This window comes from Pongo abelii, chromosome 8, assembly GCF_028885655.2.
Source record: "Pongo abelii isolate AG06213 chromosome 8, NHGRI_mPonAbe1-v2.0_pri, whole genome shotgun sequence".
NCBI classification, from domain to species: Eukaryota; Metazoa; Chordata; class Mammalia; order Primates; family Hominidae; genus Pongo; species Pongo abelii.
The window spans coordinates 47,991,763-48,009,949 of NC_071993.2; the positions used below are offsets into that span (position 1 = coordinate 47,991,763).

The window sequence follows — 18,187 nt, forward strand, 5'->3', positions numbered from 1 at the left end:
GTTTCAGGGCAGTTTTTAGCTTTAATATAGTGTGCCTGGGTCCCCCAGAGGACTGCAGCATATGTATACATGCTGTAAATCTTTACAAAATATCATTTGAAAGTATAATTGTATTTCTTCTTTTTATTTTTAATAGATGATTCCCACTATATTGCCCAAGCTACAGTGCAATGTTGCTTGCAGGCAACCTCGCCTCTGAACTCAATGCCCAGAGGAGCCCATTAGCTGGGCTCAGCAGGTCGATAGGCACCTCGGGAAGGCCTGGGGGTGCTGGCGCAGGCTGAGGCTGCACTGCCACCCTGAAGTCTTTGTGGGAATGTAGCTCAGAGGCACAGCCTTGTCTGAGACCACCTTGGCTATCCGTTCTGGGAAGTAAGCACAGCTGTGTCCTGGCCGGGCACACCTGGGGCCTCACAGCCCCCACCCTGTCCGGGCCCGCATCCCTTCTGGTGCCTCCCGCTAGTGTGGGTCTGGTTGCCCCAATCACCCGCTGAGCCTCACCTCTGCCTGAGTGAGGTCCGATAACACGCCCAGGACCCTCCTGGGGGTGGCTGACATGCTGACACTTGGGACTGATCTCACCTGGGCAGGAGGAGAGTTGCATAGGTGTGTCAGCCTGCAGCCTTTGTCTCATCCAGAACCAGTCAGGTGGGTCTCTGTGGCCCCCAAGAGCAGCACAAGCTCTCATGCTCCCTGACTGGCCACATTTCTCGGGGGTGTAATTGCCTTTTTCCTGGACCTGTTTGGATGAAAGGATAGGTGCAGGCTTATTGGGTGGTGCCATGGACAGTTCTCAGGTCCCTGTCCATCTCTTGTCCCCCAGGCCTGCCCTCTTTCAGCTCCCTGGAGCAGCCTCAAGGTGGTGTCCCCAGGAGCACACCCCATACAGGCTGGTGAGACATCCGCAGGGCTGCAGAGCAGACCCATAGTGGGGACACCTCACCTTCTGCTTGTAGATGCTCCACCATGCACCATGTCTGGGCTGGCTACGGTAAGGGGTGATGGGCTGGAGCCTGGTAGACAGTATGACCAGGAATGGGGTCTCCTTCTTCCTCTTGGACTTGTGACTGCAACTCAGGTCCTACTGAGACTGCAGTTTTGGGGTTCATCTATCAAGCAGGGGTCTCTGGGCTGCTAGTGCAGAGGAAGTGAGGTTGGCCTCTGAATCCTATGGGGCTGGCCCTGGGGCACAGAGCACACAACGGTGTGAGCTGGAGATGCAGGGAGAAAGCCTGCAGCTCAGCAGGGCCACTCTGGTGCTGCAGGTGGTGAGATGCAGCTCCTCCAAGGGCTGAGTGGCACCCATGGCCTCTACCCCACAGCTCTGCGTAGCTGCTCCCCATCACCTTGCATATCCCCTGACTTCTCCACCTCTTGGCTTGGTCTGAGCCTCAGTGCAGGGTGCAGCCCACCCCTCTGCCCCGGGCCCGAGCCTTCTGTCAGGCCAGTGCAGGGGCCTGTGGGCCTCCTGCCCCAGACTGCCTGGAATCAGGAGACCCAGAGGCAGCCTCTGCCCTGCCTTACCCCTCCCTCCCAGCAACACGAAATGAGTGCACATCCGCGGACATAACCATGCAGGCTTTTCTCGGAGCTCTGTGAAAGCAGATACCAGCCCTGGTCTGGCCATCACTTTCCCCAGGCTCCAGATAGGATCATCGCCAATAAAAGTGTTGCCATATTTCACTAAAATGAATTATGGAGGCCATCTGGCTGGAGGCTGCAAAGTGAGACATGAACCTCCCCCACGAGGCCTCCGGCCCTGAGGGTAGAGCCTGGCCTGGTGGGGAGGGAGACCCCGGGGACAAAGGACGAGGGCTCCACTGGGCAGATGCAGCAGGGTGGGATCAGGCCGGGAGGTTGACCTCTCTGGAAGGGCTTGCTCAAGCTGGCGGCGGGGGCTGGGCCAGGCTGAGGACCCGAGTCAGGCCAGCCGTCTCTTTGCTGCCTGGCCTGGGATCCACACCTGGTCAGGGGTGCACCTTCATCGGGGATGAGTGTGTGTGTGTCACAGGGCTGTGAGTGCCTGCAAGCAGGCAGGGAAGCTCTCCAGCTCCCTGGGCCTACAGGCAGTTGGGGGTGGGGTGTGGCTGGCCCTTTGGGGCTGGGCTGAGCACCCCAGCCCTGCACAGGCCACGAGAAGATCAGGTTCTAGTCTGGAAACTGCCATTAGCTGGTTCTTTGAGGGGCAATGACAGTGCTCTGGCCTCAGAAAAGCACTGTGGGCCCTTCCCCACTGACACGGGCTGGAGACCACACAGACAATATCTGTGACCGCCCTGTGGCTCGGTACTAGCACACGGGTGCCGTCACCAGGAGCCGTGTGCAGGGAGCACTCAGCACAGAGTGGCAGTCAAGTCAGGGCTGGTGGGGCTCAGAGAGGACCTCACTCTTCCTCAGTATGCCCCATGTCCCCCCATGCAGGAGGGCTCTAAGACTGGTGTCTGGAGGGCTGCAGGAGGGCAGGCCTATCGCTGAATCTTCCCTAGACCTCCCAACCCGTCTCCTTCCTCTGGGCTCAGATCTGAGGCTCCCATCTTCCCCTGGATGCCTCCCCTCCCAGCCCCAGTGCTAATGGGGAGAGCGTGCATTAAGGCTGGTGACAGGAACCACCGAGGAGACACCTTTTGATCTCAGGGTGGCAGGAAGCAGAGGGGTCAGGAAAGGGGTGACCTCTTCTGACACCAGCACTGACGGGCTCTGAGTCTCCCAGCCTGGGGGTGGCAGGTGGGATCAGGCCCCTGGAACTGCATGGGCTATCTGCAGAGGAGGGGACCTCAAGCGTGCTCAGTAGGCCCCAATATTCCTTGGCCAGTCACAAGGAGGGCAGGTGCCACTCATTTTCCAGAGTTCACCCTGGAATTCTCGCTGCCCCTGCAACAGATACGTCTTCGGGAGACCGCCCTAGTGAACAGGCTGCCTCCAGCCCATGCCTAGTGAACGTGGCACCTCCAGAGGCACCCTCTGAGTTAGAGGCCATGACCTTGAGCTGCCCTGCCTGTGGGACCCCCGCCAGTTCCTCAGAGGCCCCCTCCTCAGCTTCTTTCTAGTGAAAGCCGAGGCCCCGCCCCTTGTCTGAGGCCTGCATGCCCTCCTGAGGCAGTGCATGTTGGTGGAGGCCCTCAAGGTGGCCTGGAGGAGCTTGGGGACCTAGACTCCAGGCTATAGGGCCCCGAGGCATGGACGGCATGGACCCCAAGATCCTGGGGTGCTCCTGTTCTCAGGGGTGCAATGCCACATGCAAGCGTGCCTCCCTGTTCTCTCACCAAGGCTTTGTGTGAGTGTGAGGACAGCACCTCTCCCAGCTGGTCGGCAGCTGGATGGAGGAGGTGGCAGCCTGCAGCCCTCTGATGGTCCCCATCACCCCTCACCTGACCTGACCTGACCTGTCCTGGCCATCGGCAGCCAGGAGTGGGTTGGAGCAAGGTGGGGAAGGGATGCTGTGAGGTGGGGTACCCTTGGAGTCCTCTGGTGTCCCTAAAATCATGGCCAGCACAGAGGTCTCCTCCTCCCCACTGCCGGCCCCAAGATGTGGCTCATGGTAGGGCAACCAGCAAGACCTGCAGGGCCAGGAGGGACTGCTGTGCACCTGCTCTGAGAAGAGCTTGCCCCCACAGCCTCCATCCCCCTGGAGGAGTGAGTGTTCTCAAGGGGAGCCTTCCCCAAGTTGCCAGCAGGGCCCAGCACCTGGACCTCCTCTTGAGACCTGGGCATGAGCCTCACCCACCCTGATCCAGGGAATGCTGGACATGAGTGGTCGTAGGGGTGGCCAGACAGACAACCAGAACATCAGGATTAACAGAGAAAGATCATAAAGACACAAAGAGAAAGGGAAAACAGAGGCCGGCAGAGAAGAAAATAGAAACAAAGAAACTGACAGAGAAGGAGGCAAAGACAAGAAGAATGAGACAGAGAGGAGGAGGTACAAGGCAGGAGCCACGGCAAAGAGAGGCATGTGGAGTGAGCTTGCATCCAGTGCAGAGGTGTGGGAGGGTGCAGGGTAGACGACATGGATCGGTGGGGGTGGACGCCACCACAGCCACTTCCCAGTGTGTCGGAGGCCCTTTTCCTGTTAGGCACTGAGCATTTCTGAGGGGCTGGCATGTGACGTGGGGTCTGTGGTTTGGACTCTCTGACCCTGTTCTGCTGCTATGCATAAAGTCAGGGCTGTAGGGGCCTTAGAGGCCAAGGCCAGAGCTCATTTCACAAAGGCAGCCATGGTGGCCAGAGAGGAAGGGGGTTCTGGACCCCCTAGATGCTAGCCCTGACGAGGCTCAACCCAGAGACCCCAACTCCTGCCACTGCACTCACTGCCTCAGTTGTCAGCATCCCCCACCCCATCCGCAGAGCCACCCCATCTCATCCACCAGCCCATCCCTGCCCCATCTGCAAGTGGCCCCACCAAGGTCACAGGGTTCAGGCCTCTGCTCCTAGAGCTGGGCAGCCGAGGAGAACCCTGAGCAGCTGGCAGTGAGCTCAGAGTCCTGCTTCAAGATAGGACTGACTCTCCCATGGGACCCTGCCACTACCCAGCAGACAGGACAGGGTCCCAGGCCAGATGCATAGCCACAGGCTCACAGTAACTGGCGGGCTGGGCCCAGGGTGGACAGGAAGGCTCCAAGGGCAAAGCCATCTTGCTGGATGCCAGGGCTGGTGGGTGCTCCGGCAGAGCCTGCTGACTCCCTGGCCTCCTCGGGTACCTGAACAAGACCCTGTTAGGGAGAGCCCACGGCATCAGTGGCAGTGGGTCCAGCTTGCTACCTGGTGGGTGATGCCAGCCCCAACTCACATATCCGAGAAGGAAAGCGCTCAGCCATCGGCTGGAAGGCTGGCCCCAGTCCCCAGCATCTGGGTGACCCTGCAAGGTGGAGCAAGAATGCCCATTTGGGAGGGTGAACAAGAGGGTGCACACCGAGTGCCCCAGCTCCTGCTCTATGAAAAGCAGGGTGACCAACGGTCCCTAGGGCGGGCCTGAGCCTGGTGTGTTAGGCCCAGGGTGGCTGCAGAGCCCCAACCAAGAGCACCTCCGCAGTACTCTCTCGAGTCGATACCCTAGACTCCAGGAAAAGGGAGGATCAGCAAAACTGGGCAGCTTGGCCCCTGTGGAGAGGCAGCAGAAACATCCCAGGAGGAAGCGCCCAGCCATAAATGGAGAGAGGAGATTCGGTAAGACCAAGTAATGGTCCTTCAGTGGGAGAGGCAGTCAGCTGGAATTCACAGGCCGGCTTCCAGATCAATACTTCTGTGCTGATTTGCTGAAGAGGCTTTTATGAAGTTTAAGCAGAGTTCATTGTTAAATACTCTTATGTACAAAGGATGTGGGCAGCCGTATTAATTCCTTTTCTTTTACAGATCAATAATTACATTGCCGATTTGCTTAAAAGGCTCAGGTCGAGGCAGGGGCGAGGGCAGCCCACCTCACTGCTCCAGGGAGCTGAAGGCTGACATGACAGAGGCTGCAGTGACAGGGGACGATGGTTGGCATGTGGCAGGCGTGTGGCTGGTCCTCTGCGGCAGCCAGGTAGGGTCACCTCCAGCCCCAGGGCTTCCCTTTGAACTCAGTCCTCCCTGTCTCTGAAGCTCTTCTCTCTGAGCTGAGCAGACAGTAACGTGATCTCAGGGAGCTCCCCCAGCCTCCTCTGCTCTTCTCTACACACCCAGCCTGCAGCCCAGCTCAGAGGAGCTGGGAAAGGAGACCTCGTAGGAGCTCTGAGCAAGAGGCCTGCTAGGGGAGAAGGGAGTGGAGAGGCCCAGGTGGCCTGAGGCCGGTGCCAATACTGCTCTCAAGACAGGAACAACAGGGAGTCTGGGACTCTGTACCCTGAGAAGGTGTCACCGTCAGGCCAGTGACCAGACCCCTCGCAGGGACCAAGGTGGTGGTTGTGCACAGCACTTTTCAGCTGTGGCCGTCAGCCTTGATGCTTCCTCTTTGATACTGTGACAGGATGGAGCATGACTGGTGTGTGGGTGTGTGGTGGATCGGGCAGGGCCCCAGGTCTTCCCATGATCGCCTGTGTGCTGCTGCCTGCTAGCAATCCCTGCCTTTGTCCAGCAAGGTGCTTTCATGCCTAGGAGCTCAGGAGGCTGACACAATAGACCTCCTGTGAGGTGGGAGCTTGGCAGGTTTGGGGTGCTCATTCCTGACTCTGGAGTAGGATCATGGGCTATGCCCACTGAAGCAGCCTGGAGGAGGCTCAGAGGAGGGATCCTGGTCACCTCATATTACCCCTGCTCAGAGGCCACCGTACACATAAAAAAAAGAAGAAAAAACAGTGTGGCGAGCAGCATCAATTAATGTCTCTCATCTAGATGGTCAGGAGGTTTCCTTGCCCTGGCCAGGACATGTATCATGTGTGACGGCTGTGGAGGGAGCTACATCTGAGCTCAGTGGTGAAGAGTGCCTGTAATTGATTAATAATGTCTACCACGGACAGGGCAAGGGCAGTGCTGACTCGTGAGTCATATATTTTCAGCCTCACACAGACCAGAGAGTATGTTTGGCACTAAAAGCCCCATATGGATTGAGATTTGCAGAATCTCTTGGAAAAAAAGATACATCCTGGCTGAGCAGATCCTAGGGTCTCTTGTCTGACCCTGCACATGTACACAAGTGCACAGATGCTGCCAGGAGGCCATTATGAATTCTATTTTATCTAATAGCCTGGTCAGGAAATGGAAGGGTATATTACAGATCATTAAGTGGGTGAACGAATTTGACAACCTTTGATCCGACTCAGTAAAATAGATGGCATGAATTAATTCCCTGGCTTGTGGAGAGAAGAAAAGTCATCCTTCAACAGTGGTGACAGGCAGGGAGTTCACCCCCTGTGGGACAGATTCTAGAGAAGGCGTGCAGCAGCTTCCCTGGGAGTGAAGGGCTGGGATGCGTGGGGTGGGGGGCAGGAACCTGAGGGCCCCAGGCTGCCCCTCCAAGCCCCTGCTCCAGTCAAGGTATCATGAGAGGCACTAATGTGTCCCTCATTTCCCCTTGGCCAGGGGACAGCTCTCAGGGAATGTTCTCCAAGACCAGGGGACAGCCCTTGAGGGCAACATGGGCACCAGGTACCCCTAAGGGCCAGGCCTGGGTCCCTAGGACTGACCCCTGTGCTCGTGCTTCACTGACTCTGCAAGGGGGACGGGGATGGGGGCTCAGGGCAGGAACCTCAGGTCAGGCTCACAATGTCCAGTTACAAACAAGTCCACCTGGACATCCAGTAGGTATTCAAAAGGCACTTGTCCCCATTTCCTTCCCCATAGGCCTGCCCTCGCCCCACTCCAGCTGATGACAGCTCTGCACTCCCAGTTTCTCAGGCCACAGGTCCTGGCATCTCCCTGAGTGCTGGCTTCTCTCATTTCCTGCACCCCATGCACCAGCAGGTCCCGTGGTCCCAGAATCTGACCCCTCACCTCCTGCCCACCTGCTGCATCTCTGCAGTGGCCCATTTTGCACTTTCATGTCCACAAGCACTGCAGCCTGTCCTCCTGTTCTCTGCCCGAGACAACAGGATTCTCCTGAGATGTAAGTCAGAACCCACTGTACCACTGCTCCGGCCATGTGCTGCTCTCTTGGACACCTCACTGATCCACCAGGGACCCCTAGCCAGGGCCTCGATACTGGCGCCCCCCATGCCTGGCATGATCTCCCCCAGGTGTCCACATGGCTCAGCATCACCTCGGCAAGTTCTGTCCTCAGTGGATATGTGGGCCCTTGGGGACATGGGTTTTGTCTTTTCGTCACTGCTGTGTCCCAGTGCCCACTCTAGGCTGATTATCTGTGACCCCCATTCATATGTGAAAACCCAAACCCCAGCGTGATGGCAGTGGGTGTGAGGGCTGTGGGAGGGAATTAGGTCATGGGTGTGGAGACTCCCTGAATGGGATTAGTGTACCTATAAGGAGGGACCCGAGGGGCATGATCTCACTCCACCATGGGAAGATGTCATGAGAGGACAGCCGGCCGCAAACCAGGAAAAGAGGCCTCACCGCCACTGACCCTGCTGGAACCAAGTCCAGAGGCCGGCCTCCAGAACTGTTAGAAATGACCGTTTGCTCAAGCCGGTGTAACCTATCTTGTTATAGTAGCCCACAACAGGGCCTGACAGGCAGTGGGACCTCAACTGGTATGTGCTGAATGAATGAAGGAGAAAGCTGGGCAGGCCAGGCCGTGTGGCCCCACAGGCTGCCGGAGGCTGCGCTCTCTCCAGCGTTGGAGAAACCTCTCCCCTCCGCTCAGATGAGGATCAGACCCAGGAGCAGGACCTTGCGTGGACGTGGCGGGTTCTGTGGCAGGCCCAGGCTCGGGGAGTGACATTGACGGGGAAGAGGTGCTCAGGCAGAATCCTCCTGAATGGGCGAGTGGCTGTCACCTGGATAGGACATGACGGGTGGGGGGAGCCTTTCCCTCACGAGGGTGGCACTTGCCAAGTCTAAGTGTGAAGTCCCCAGGCCAGAACAGGACGCTGCAGGGGGTGCAGTATGGCTGGGCCAGGGCTGCCTGCCAGGTATGATTGGCCAGGAGATGGGTCCAAGGTAGAGGGGGCTTGTCTTGGTGGCGCGTGCACATGCATTGGCATCCCAGAGCTCCAGCGTCTTCTGAAGGCCTTGGAAACATGGTGAAGAGTTTTGTGGGAAGGTGTGGCATCATCATTTTTGCATTTAGAGTTATGTTGGCAGTGGGTGCAGCACCATGAGCAGGCAGAAAGTGGCAAACCGAGTCAGCAGAGGGTGAGCAGAAGTGGGGGAGCATGCAAGCAATGTTATGGAGGGTTTCCAGCTCCCCCTCACCAGCTGTGTGGATACGGACATCCTCCTTTTTTCTCTTATTCTCAGTGTCTTCACCTATAAGATGGACTGATAATGGGAATGGCACCAGGGCAGGCTGATGTTAGACCAGGTGGGTGTACAGAGCACCTGCCGGAGCCCGAGTTCCCCAGGCAGACCCTCTGCCCTGTCTGCCAGTGCCCAAAGGAGCCCAGTGCACAGAGCACCTCTGAGTCTGCACCTCCCCTCAAGCTCATGTCCTCAGCCTGGCTGCTAACAGCTCAGTGAGGGCAGAGCCTTAATGGGGAACAAGACCTTTCTCGAAAAACACCCTGTGCTTGGCTGAAATGTGTCCTTAGTATGCAAGGATGCTGGGTCCATTAACATCGAGTGCACCGTCATACCGCAGGAGCGATTGTTTCTCAAATAGAATTACTTCTTCTGATTATCCTCTAAAGAGACAGGCCAGGGGATATGGGCGTGAGGTGCTGGGAGGCCAGAGCCAAATCCAATCAGGGACCTGGCTCTTGGGAGATGGGTCTGCACTGGGGTCCGTGTGGCGTGTAAGTGGGGACCCTTGGGACCCTCAACAAGGCCTCTTCTGTTGCTCCCCCAGCCCCCACTCCACAGAGAGCCCGAGCCCCAGCCAAGAAAGGCGTGGGCCAGGCAGAGCACAGAGACCATGCGTGAGGGAAGATGGCAGGCGGGCTATTTGGGGGGCCTCTGTCTCAGTGCCCTGGAGAGATTTGAAGCAGAGCTGGGTGTCTGTGGCCTTATGGCCCTGTGTCATCTGCCCTCCCTGACGGCATTATCCCAAGCAGGTTACACAGCTCACCACGAAGGGAGTGAAGAGCCATCACACCCAGCATGTCCTAAAGACCTGGGTGCATCCCTCACTGAGCCCTGGGAGTGGGCACAATGATCCCCCATCTTACAGATGAGCAGGCTGAGGTACAGAGAGCCATCCAGCTGGTGTGGCTGGGGCACTGGGTGCCTCAGAGGCCCTGCTGTGGGTGTGGTGTGTGTAATAGTGGATGAGACCGAGTGGAGCAGCTGGTGTGGGGCAAGGGGCATGTACACAAGCACGAGAATTGGCTCAGGGTAAGCGTGTTACAGAGAGGAGCTCTAGGCAGGAGTTGCTGCAGCTGGGCCAGAGGGAGGGCCCCAGGGACAAGGTCTGTATGGAGGAAGGAAGGTGACCAAAAGGAATGCAGGATAAATGCTGCCAAACAGAAGGCACAGTGCGTGCAGAGGCCCGGAGATAGGGTGAATGTAAGGAACCTGGTGAGGCAGCAAGAGCTGCATGAGGGGAGCATGTGACAGGTGAGAGAGGAGATGAGATTGTAGGGTAAGCAGGGGCTGGCCAGGGGTGTTTAGAGGAGGGAGGAAGGTGGGTTTGGCCTGGCTGCCGTGGTGGATGCCAGCAAGACCAAGCTGGCAAGCAGCGGGACCCAGTGCACACTCCAGAAACTTCTGCTGCTGCAGGAAGGGGCAGGGCAGGGCTAGGAGACTCGGGGGAAGTTGTCTCCAGAGAGCTGTGGAGGATGACAGCTGAGGGAATGGTGCCAGGGAGAGAGCTGGGTGAGAATGTGTCCAGGTGAGGAAGGGTCAGGTGGGGGTGCATGCAGTTGAGGAAGGAATGCAGGTGAGGGTTGCCTGCATTCTGAAGATGGGCGATCGGGCATCCTTGGGTTAGGTGGGGGATGAGGGAACGATAGTGGGGGGGTCTCAAAGGGTTTTATTTATTTATTTATTTATTTAGAGACAAGGTCTTGCTCTGTTGCCCAGGCTGGAGTGCAGTGGCACGACCTTGGCTCACTGCAGCCTTGACCTCCTGGGCTCAGGCAATCTTCCTGCCCCAGTCTCCCAGATAGCTAGGACTACCAGTGCATGCCACTATGCCTGTCTAAATTTTTTAGTTTTTATGGAGATGAGGTCTCACTTTGTTGCCCAGGCTGGCCTCAAACTCCTGAGCTCGAGTGATCCTCCCACCTCAGCCTCCTGAATAGCTGGGATTACAGGCATGAGCCACCATATCTGGCTCATTTTTTAGTTTTTTTTTTTTTTTTTTTTTTTTTTTGATAGAGATGACGTCTTGCCATGTTCTCCAGAGCAGTCTCCAATTCTTGGGCTCAAGCGATCTGCCCACTTCGGTCTTCCAAAGTGCTGGGATTACAGGTGTGTGCCACCATGCCCAGCTCTCAGAGGGTTTTAGACCCAAGTAGCAGGAATAAGCCAGTTTAAACAGGGCGGAGATCAGGGCTGGGTCTTGGAACAGTTCTGGCCCCCAGGGTACCAGATGCCACAGGCCTCAAGCAGGCTTGGAGTGTGTGGTTGGCTCGTGGGTGGAGGGTGTCGCAGTCACCGGCCCATGGTGGCACTGGCCATGCAGGGGCTGGATGACAGCACATAATTGGCACGGGACAGAGCCGGGATACCCTGACTTTCCTGGTGAGGGAGAGGGGAGGCATCTGCAGAGGAGCGGGTGGGAAGGCTCCAGGCAGGGGCCATCTGCAGCAAGCGCTGGTCAGGGTCTTGCTCCCCATGGCTCAGCCGGGCCTGGGGTTTCCTCCAGGCAGCTGCACATACCCCCCTTCCCATAACCCCCTGCCCTTCCCTGCCCAGGGGATTCAAGGACATACATCCCCTTAGCCTTCTGACCCCATCAGGGCGAGGCCCTGTGCCTGCTGTCAGACCAGAACATGCTGGCCTCTGTTTCCTTCGTCTCTGGGCTCCCCAGCACTTAGCAAATCAAGGTCGCTGGGAGCGATGGTTGCATTAAATTGAATCACCCAGGGCATGTTCTTATCTCGTTCCTGCTCAGGCTTGGCTCCTCTCGCGTCTGAACCCATAAGTCAGCGTGCTGTGTTCTGTGGGACTGAGAGGCCCAGCTCACCCGATTAGAATCACGGTCAATATCTGCTTTATTGTCCTTCCACACCAGCATGGGCCACGTGATCGATCGCCCTCCCCGCGGCTGATAAGGAGGCTTTCTGAGGTCAGACGGGCCCTTGGGCTCCCGGGCAGGAGCACCCGGCCTCCCAGCTCCAGAAGCTGCACCTCCTCCAGCTTGCCCATCCCCACGCTGCCCAGTGACTCTCAGGAGGAGAGGAGCTGATGTTCCTGAACCCATGGTGGGTATGGCTGGTGGAGACACTGATCTGGGGGCCTGTATGGGAATGAGGTGGCCCTGGTCACAGCACAGAATACCAGAGCATGACACTGTCTACCACCCCCGGGGGGCTTCCCAAGCAGAGCTGAGTGAATGGCACCTGGTGCCACTTGCTCTCATGTGTCACTTGTCACCTTTGGGCTCACACGTCAGCACACCCCCCAGAATGGCCCAGCCTCCACTCACAGGTCATCCTTCCTGAGCATTGTGGGGTCAAAACCTGGATGTCCTGGGGTGCCCCCAAAGGTGTGTCCTGCCTTGGCAGGGTGAGGAAAGATGGGTGCGCTCATGGTGGAGGGGACAGCGGGGTGAGCCATCACGTCCCTGCTGCACGTGGCGCTGTGGCTCAGACGACCCGGCCCCAGCACTGGCAGTTGCAGGGCCCCGCCAGCCCACAAGTGCTGTAGTGTGAAGATGTACTAGTGCTGTAGTGCGAGGACGCACAACTGTTCCACATTTTCTATTTCACTCGAGTTTGGTTTTCTGCTTCACCCCACACCCCAACCTGCTCCTGGCTGGTCAGACCTGCCCTCCCCCAGGAGCGGGGAGCCAAGCCCTCTGGCTGTTTGTCCTGCTCTTTCAGAGCCCACCCTTGCCCTTTGGCCCTGGGTGCAGACAGCAACTGACTGGCGAGGGCCCCTGCCCCCCATGGCTCCTCAAGGCACACCCACACCACTAGCAGAGCCGCAGAGGACGTTGGACCCACCATGCGGTTTCTGTCAGTCCTCAGAGTGACTCTGAGAGAAGGATGCTTTCGTTCCCATTTCACAGATGCGGAAATCAAGACACGGAATGTCCTGGTCCCTTTCCACAAGGCCTCGCCTTATCCGCTCCCACAAAGGGCTTACCTCTTCAGGAGGACCTGGCCCCATGGTCAAAGAAGTGAGTGAATATCAGCTGTGGGGCACCCAGAGCAGTTGCCATCTTCTGCTCTGTCTAGCCTGGGAGCCCCGGAAGGAGCCTGCAGCCTGAGTGCCTCCTGAGCCAGCTCCTCTCCAGGCCAGCACCTTGGCCCCTGGGTGTCCCAACAGATATTCAGCACACAAAGGCAGGTGACATGCGAGCGTCCCTTTACCTGGCCCCTGTGTGGGAGGGGAGGTGAGGGGCATTTATTTGATGTTTACCCGAGGCCTGCCTTGGCCCCCCACACAGCTGCCCTGCTCAGAGGCGGGGCCCCAGTACACTCCAGGGTGAGTGGCTGCTGAGTCTTGCCCTCTGCTCTGTACTGGACCATTGAGCCCAGATGGCACTGGCCACGACAGCCTTGGCCCAGGCACTTAGAGACACGACTCTTCCAGCCACAGGGATGGCAACAAAGAGGCAAAACCTCCCTGGAGCTCACGGAGAGGCCTGGGCTTTCCACCTCACAGCTCTGTCCTCCTGCAGAGGCCCCTCTTCCCACTCCTGTCCCCTCCTCATGCTGCTTCTCGCACTGGAACAATCTTGTCCATTAGTTGTCATAGCAACTGAGGCAGGGCGAAGTCATCCTCTAGAAGGGGCCCTGTGCAAATTATGGCATTACACCAACTTATTGCCAATCTTTTTAATTAAAACATTTTGCTTTCAACTCGGCTAATGGCAGAGATCAGTAAACAGGGGGAGATTGAATTACCGATATTGAAGCTCCCCCAGCTCTTAAAAGGCTTAATTACTGGTGGGACCACAGAGAGGCAAGGAGGGGCTGCCAGCGAGCAGGTGGGCCTGACCCACCAGGGCCGCGTGAAGGTGATCAAATGGAGCTCCGGCATTAAAAAATTTTAAACTCTTGAAGGACAGAATGAGCTACTAGAATTGTGGCTACAGTTCTGTTTCCAGGAACTATGACGTCATGTTGCTGGCTGCTGAATTTCTGTTTAATTAAATTCCCTATTTGACACCTGGAGGCAGAACTGGGTGTTCATGGTGTGGCTGACTGATAAGCCAGGACCCCACTTGCCCCAGAGACCCAGCCTCTTACCCAGGAGGGGAGAAGAGGAGGGAATGCTGCCCCCACCCAAGCAGTTCACATCCTCCTGACAGGAGCCCAGGGATCCCTTCCCCTCAGGGTGTCTGGTAGCTTCACAGCAGGAGGTGCCCTCAGGTAAGCCCCATTTAGGGAGGAAAACAAAGGCTCCCAAGAGATGAGTCTCGCCAAGCCAGGGTCACAAAGGGACTAGAATCCAGCCCTTGCCAAGGCTTCTTTTCGAATCATGAATTTCGCTAATTACAGTCCTCTCCTTCCTCTCTTCCAGGTTACCTGATGCCCAGGTAGGAACTGCAGCTATTTTTAAACTGAGATTTCCTACAAATTAAAATTGCTTTGAGTATGTGTGAATACATGGATGTGAGTGTATGTGTAGTTGAGTGTGTTGTGTGTATAAGTGTGTATGTGTGAGTGTATATGTGTGAATGTATGTTGTATGTATAAGTGTGCATGTGTGTGATGTATGTCGTGTGTGTATGTGTTCATATGTGTGTATACTGTATGTGTATATGCATGAGTGTATGTGTGTATGTGTGCATGAGTGTGCAAGTGTATATGTATGAATGTATGTTGTGTGCATAAATATGTATGTGTGTGAGTGTGTGAGTGCCTGTCATGTGTATATGTGTTTTTGTGTGTGTTGTGGTATAAGTGTATATGTGTGAGTGTATATGTGTTTGTGGGTGTGTATGCGTGAGTATGAATGTATGTCATGTGTACATGTGTGAGCATGTAAGTGTATATGTGAGTGTGTATATGTGTGAGTGTAAGAATTGTGTGAGGTGTGTGTGGGCATATGTGTATATTACATGGACATGAGCATAGATACTTCTAGGCTCTTTGTTCCTAAGGGTTGGGGACCAGCTAGGGTCCCTGTAACAGAGCAGAATTTGATTCCTCATGAATGAAATTGACATTACAGAAGCACCTAAACCAAATTATAGCAAAAGGCAAAGGGATAAAAGACATACCCAGAAAATACGAGACCAAAACATTAGAAAAGCTGACATGGGATTACTAACAACGGACACAACAGAATGAAGGCAGGAAGCACTCATGAGGATGAAAAGGGACACTACAATGCATTTACCAGTAGGACTCACTAACCATGAACTTGTGTGCACTTAATAACATAATCTTGCTGCAAAGAGAAACTGACAAATTTGCCACCTCAGTGTAAGCTTTAAAACATTTTCTTATCAGAAATGGATAGCTCAGGGCTGGGCATGGTAGCTCACGCCTGTAATCCCAGCACTTTGGGAGGCCGAGGCAGGTGGATCACTTGAAGTCAGGAGTTCGAGACCAGCCTGACCACACGGTGAAACCCCGCCTCTACTAAAAATACAAAATTAGCTGGGAGTGGTGGCACACGCCTGTAATCCCAGCTACTCGGGAAGCTGAGGCAGGAGAATTGCTTGAACCCGGAAGACAGAGGTTGCAGTGAGCCAAGATCGCACCCATTGCACTCCAGCCTGGGCAACCAGAGCGAAATGCCATCTCAGGAAAAAAAAAAAAAAAGTAATGGATGGTTCAATGAGATAAAAAATTAGGAAAATTAGGAAGTAAAAGGAAAGGAAGTCTCATGAAATTTTAAAAAATGATATCATATAGTACACACTCTCTGACCGTGTAATCAATTGAAAATCAACAATTAAGAAATACTTACATAAAAATATGCTTGGAAATTTACAAATATTCTCCTAAATGACTGAAATCAAGATGGAAATTTCAAATCATTCAGCATTGTAGGATAGGAAATTACAGCAAAACCTGTGGAATGTGGCTAAAGCAGTATTTACAGGAAAACGTATCACCTTTCAATGTATACATTAATTAAACAGCAAGAAAGACTTAAGTGTATTTAAATTGAAAAGCAAAAAGCAGGTAAAGAAGTACTAAAGAGTAGATGTTAATAAAACAATTTTAAAAAACCAGGAGCATAAATAAGGCCCAAGCCTATTTCTCTTTTTTTAATGCTAACAAAATAGGTTAAGTGAAGAAAGGATTCTGCTCTGAGAATGAGAGCATCCCCGTCTCCCTTCCTCTACTAGACCTAGTCTCTGACCATGAGGCCAGGTACTCTCCTCTGGTGCTCATGGCACCTGGATGCTCTCTGAGGCCCTTGCAGTTGGGCAGCCTGTGCTCTGTACAACGGCGACAGCAATCCTGCCTGCCTGTGCCCAGCATTCCTCAGCTATACGGGACAAGCAAGGACAGTGAAGGATGACAAGTGCTTGGTCAACCACAAAGCTCTGCAAGATGTACAAGATTCAATACACAGTGGCATGTGAGAAGTTCAGTGAAGCTCAGTGCCAGTGAGTATTTGCCCAGCTCTCTATTCACTTAGCATGAATGAGCACCTACCATATGCTGTGCCAGAAAATGGAAGAGGGAGGTGGAACCTGGGTTTTGCAGTCCTGCCCTCTGAAATGTGAAGAAGAGTCCTCATGGTGGGGGAGCGTTCTGCCCCACAAGATAAAGAGCTCTGTGAGTGCAGAGGCATTTTCGACACATGGCTCAAGTGTCCCACTGTGGCCCCCAATCATATCACTTCCTTTCCTGACCCCAGAATCCACTTGGGCACTCCAACTCTGGAGATCTGCTCAGCCACCTGCCCTCTGGGGTCTTCTGAGGAGCAGAACCCAACACACACAGCCACAGTACTCCTTCCCTCAGGCCACCTAATCACAAGCACACCATCTCTGTGCCACACGTGCAAGCTCCTCACCACGCTGTTCTCAGGCACATGGGTTTCCTCCTCACACACAATCACCCCTGTCTCATGGATGACAGAGTGAAGACTCAGAGAGGATAAATAACATGGATGGAGTCAGGGTTTTACCTGGGCATTCCAATGCCAGCATCCACCCCAGGCGCCACCCCTGCCTTCCCTGGGGGCAGCCTGGCTGTCTCCCGACCCAGATAGAAAGGCAGCCCCTGTCCCTTGGTGGGGACAGGCAGTCACCCACATGCCCTCTCAAACCTCTCCACCAGCTCTGTTTCTTGGGGCACATCCCTGCTGCTTCAATCTTACCTGCCAGCAGGAGCGGGGCTGGCAGTGATTTACAAAACAACCTCTCCCAGAGGAGCTGGGGCTGAGGAGGGCTGCATTACCCCGCATCTGTTTCTGCCTGGAGTTCTCCTGTGCTTTAGGGCCTGAGGAGGGTGGTCACAGGGACAGTCACAACCTCCATCAACAGCCCTTCAGCGGTGGCTGTCGGCAGGGAGGCTGGCCAGGCAGTCGGTGTGAGGAATCCATCTTCCTCCCCTTGATATACAGGCAATGGAGACCCTGATCATCAAGCTGTCGGGAATTTCTCATCTGCCCGCGATGCGTCCCCAAAGGGAATGTTAATCCATAGATCCAATCCTCCACCCCATCCTTACAGGCAGCCTGGTAAAAATGGCCTCACTGCACTCCCAGGGAGGGTTGTATTCACGCAGCTGCTGTTTAAGATGGGATGGTCCTTCTTGAAAGCAGGGGTCATCAGGCTGTGGTCCACTCTGAACGGGAATTGCTACCTCTAACAGGTGAACAGGCGTCCTCGGCCAGCAGGTCGCTTGCCAGCTCCCACCCACTTGGAGTCGCTGCTGTGCTCACATTGAGCCCTGTGGGTGCTGATGTGGCTTGACAGTAACTCTGCATGTGGCCCCAGGGGTGGGTGAGCCATGTGGCATCTTCCGTCCTGCCCTGCAGGTGCACCCTGGCTCAAATCTTGCTCAGCGTCCTCAGCAATGCTCCAACTTATTTCTGCACCAGGAAAATGATGTAGAGCACCCCCTCACCCTAGGTGTGAATCTGTCCTGCTCCTGACCCTGTAGTCTCTTCTCTGGACCTCAGAAGGACCTAGGGGCCAGCCAGTCTGTCACATGCCAGCCCTGGTGTTTCCAGCCCCCTCCTAGGGTAACTGTGATGGAGCGGTAGGTTGTGTGGCTGCAGCGTGGGGCCTGGGAGGCCTGGAGAAGACTGCACCTCAATCCAGGCTGGGCCAGCACAGGCATGGTGTGGTGGCTCTCAGAGGTGCAGGGCCTCAGGGAGGAAGTGGCTCTGGGGTGCAGGGCTCCCAGGGTGATGCCGCCTGCAGGGGAGGCTGGAGGGGGCGGGCTCTCAGGGTTGGGTGACTGATGGCCCATTTGGTGGCTGAGGGCTGTGCTCAGTTCAGCTCTGGGCCTGCACTGTCAGGAAATCCCAGGGGGCTTTTCAAATTGCCTGGGGCCAGCTAGAGCAGCCTGGAGGGAGGCTGGAGCCCTGGCTGGAGAGGACACCCTCCCCTGCCACTGGGCACAGGCCTGGC

At 55.6% G+C, this 18,187-nt stretch overlaps 1 long non-coding RNA gene across 1 annotated transcript; it reads left to right on the forward strand.

Moving 5' to 3' along the window:
• The first annotated feature begins 4,823 nt into the window (after positions 1-4,823).
• LOC129048440 (uncharacterized) lies at positions 4,824-16,512 on the forward strand. Its single transcript, XR_008510780.2, has 4 exons — positions 4,824-5,518; positions 11,582-11,891; positions 12,701-12,981; positions 14,161-16,512. It is a non-coding gene; the product is annotated as an uncharacterized LOC129048440 (long non-coding RNA).
• Positions 16,513-18,187: the final 1,675 nt, after the last annotated feature.